The 3,063-nt window shown below is 48.0% G+C and overlaps 1 protein-coding gene across 1 annotated transcript in view; it reads right to left on the bottom strand.

Moving 5' to 3' along the window:
* Positions 1 to 2,108, bottom strand: part of Elavl2 (ELAV like RNA binding protein 2) — a 157,694-nt gene extending 155,586 nt beyond the window's left edge. The window contains exons 1-2 of the mRNA XM_013348257.2: positions 2,053 to 2,108; positions 1,628 to 1,726 (exon numbers count right to left, since the gene is read on the bottom strand). The gene's annotated coding sequence lies outside the window, so the exon portion shown is untranslated. The remainder of the gene's footprint in view (positions 1 to 1,627; positions 1,727 to 2,052) is intronic.
* Positions 2,109 to 3,063: the final 955 nt, after the last annotated feature.

The following is a 3,063-nucleotide window of genomic DNA, read 5'->3' on the forward strand; positions in this document are numbered from 1 at the left end:
CTGTCTGTCTGTCTGTCTGTCTGTCTCTAAGAACACTGCTAGCCAGCTGTCTATAGTCTAAGAACACTGCTAACTGGCTATGGCCCAGCACCAACTGCGTAGAAAAGCAAGCTTCCCTATTGAGGTCCTGCTACTCCAAACATAAAATACTGAATTCTAAACTTCTGAGACTTATTCTCTACATTTTTTACAGACCTGAACTGATTTTTTTTAAATCGACCCAGGAAGTACTCTAACTGGCTACTGGGTTTGGAAACTCTAACTGAAAACAGCAGCACTGATGACTTGGAAAGCTGAATTTGGAGCTCTTTCCTATGAAACGTACTGGGAAGTTACAGGAACTGTATGTAGAATAAGCAAAATGTCATTTGTTAAAATAGTTATTAAAGACATGTGCAAACTATTCATCTGTACCATAAAACACTTTAAAAGTATTTTTTCAAGTTTCTAGGTTCACAGGGAGTTTATAATTACTGAAAAAAAAATTTAGACTGCATCATGAGAATCATAGGAATGCAATCAAGTCAACACACATAGAAATTAAAGTTCAGAGGCTCAACAAAACAAGAACTAATTCCTTTCAAGGGGCATTTTTGGTTTCTAACACCATTCAGCTTTGAGAACTCGGATGACCTTCCCTTTTCAGACTGTGTGCAGTGTAGGACATCTCAGTCATTCCCATGGCAAAAACCCTAAATACGTAAAACAGCAACTGGCTCCACAAAATAAAATAATAATAAGTCAAGACTGCTGTGCACTAACGCTTCTCTCCCATAGGATAAGGTCCAGCCAGAGTTTAGAATTCTTCAGAGTTGAGCCCTTTACGGGACTTTGTTAACTTGGCTACACCACAAATACCATATTGCATAGCCATTCTCAGAAAATGAATGAGATAGAACGGTAAAACTGAGGAATCCTTCCCTGGAATATACTTCCAATTTAAAATAAATGAAAGCGACTCAGAAGGTGTTGAAAGGATTCGTACATTTCCCCCCCTAAAGGAGGTGGGACAGGAAACATTGCTATATGCAAGGAAGGGATACAGAAGGCCTCCGGAACCTTTTAAATCCACAGCTCTTCATATGCATTTTGTGGTTCTCAATTCAGGATGCAAAATCTGTCTAAGAATGAAGACCTCTCTTGTTGCTACCTGAGGGAGAGTGAGGGCTGCACTCTTGGGAGGAGACAGGGTAGCCTCAGGGGCTGAGCAGGATGCTATTGTTCTTTTTCTGTTAGTTATAGGGAAGGCCCCAGAGAACTCTGGTAAGTTCAGGAAATCAGAGTGTCAGGGTTCTTTGGGAAACAGACAATATCCTAGTTCCGGAGGGTGGGGACCCCATCCCCTACTGACTGTCAACTCTCACCCACTTTAAATGCCTCAAGGCCATTGCCAACCCAATACTATCAAATAAAGAACAGAACTTGTCTGTTGACCATTGCCAGGAGAGAGAAAGAAAAAGAGAAAAAAAAAACCTGGTAAACAAATAAATCAGAAATAGTGGGTTTTGTTTGTCCATTTAATCACCCCCTCTCTCTAGCCCCCAACCCTTTGTGTGTGGATCCTTTTTACGCCACCCACAGACAGAGTATATCAGAATGATAATTTTTGGTTTAAAAGTTCACTTACCACAGCAATCTCATATTGCTTTGTCATGTTTTTTGCACTTAATTTTTCAAAACTGCTTTTGCTGGGCGCAGAACTGGGAAGGCAGGACTAAGGTAATCTCTAGTAATCACAACAACAACAAAAAGAGAGAGCATTCACCAATCAGAATTACATTTCAGTGAACAATCAAACCCCTGAGCAAAATGCAAGGTTCAGACCAGACCAGGGAGGAGGAGCAGGGGGTGGGAAAGCCAAGCTAACAAAAGGTAAGAGGGAGAGTTGAGTGGTTGGAGGGGAAATTGATCCTAGCCGCCTTTTGACCGACTGGCTTTAAACCGCCAGTACCACCCCCGCCCCCAGCACCCCCGCGATTACCCGAGTGACCGCTCTTTTGCCTCCAGCCAGTTCAAGCGCACCACAGGAAAGCCCCATCTAAGTTCACTAACCCTGCCACAGTCTTCCAAAGCCTGGCGGGTTCCTTCAGGAAAACACTTCCAGAGTCATCCATCCACTTGAGGTCTGGGCTTAGCGGCTGCTGCAGCCACGGCTGCTTCGAGCAGCTGCTAGGATCCTTGTAGTCTTGCTCCTGTCTCGATCGCGCTGCACAATAGCTCCGACTGGGTGCACCTCATTAAGCCAGCCTGAGAGCCCCAGGAACAGGGCAAGCTGTGAGACAGCGCGGCCCCTTTGTAGTGACTGTGATGGATGCAACCGAAGGGTGGGGTCTGGGTGGGTCAAAACTGTTAATGACAGTATGGATCATTCTGTCTGTCCTGAAGATAGAAGCCCCCTGCTCGCTTCTCTCTCTCTCTCTCTCTCTCTCTCTCTCTCTCTCTCTCTCTCTCTCTCTCACACACACACACACACACACACACACACACACACACACCACACACCCTCCTTCCTCCCTCTTAATCCAACTCCCTATAAGGCATTTTCTGCAGTCAGCGTTCAATTAAGTAGGGAAACCATCGAGTCATTTTCGGCGCAACGCATAACGAAAAGCGAACGGATCCAAACACGAAGAAGACACTAAGAAGAGGGCAAGAGGGGGTGCAACGGCTAGCGGAGACAGCGGGAGTTAGCGAGCCCATCTTTGCACCTGTCCTCGCAGCGCACGGCCGACTCGGTGCGCCTCTGGGAGGCGCCGGCCCGCGCTGGCTGTGCTCCGCGGAACTCGGGCGCCCAGGCCCCCTGGAGGCGAGCGGCTGCTCAGAAGCTGCTCCAGCCAGCACTTCTGCGCCCCTCTAGCCGTCCCCCCCCCCCCCAGGAACCCAGGCCGGCAGCCGGAGGTGGGGTTCGGGGGGAGTGCGTCCGGGGACACTGCCCCGCAGGTGTGCTTCGGGCACTCTTGCCAGGTGCGGACGCGGGCCAGTCTGGAGCCTCCCACCTGCCCCCGCCACGCGCAAAACATCCCCAGCAGCTATTTTTCTCTTCTTTCAATTTTGTGAATGGTT

The sequence above is a fragment of the Microtus ochrogaster genome, chromosome 10 (genome assembly GCF_000317375.1).
Source record: "Microtus ochrogaster isolate Prairie Vole_2 chromosome 10, MicOch1.0, whole genome shotgun sequence".
In the NCBI taxonomy this organism is placed as follows: domain Eukaryota; kingdom Metazoa; phylum Chordata; class Mammalia; order Rodentia; family Cricetidae; genus Microtus; species Microtus ochrogaster.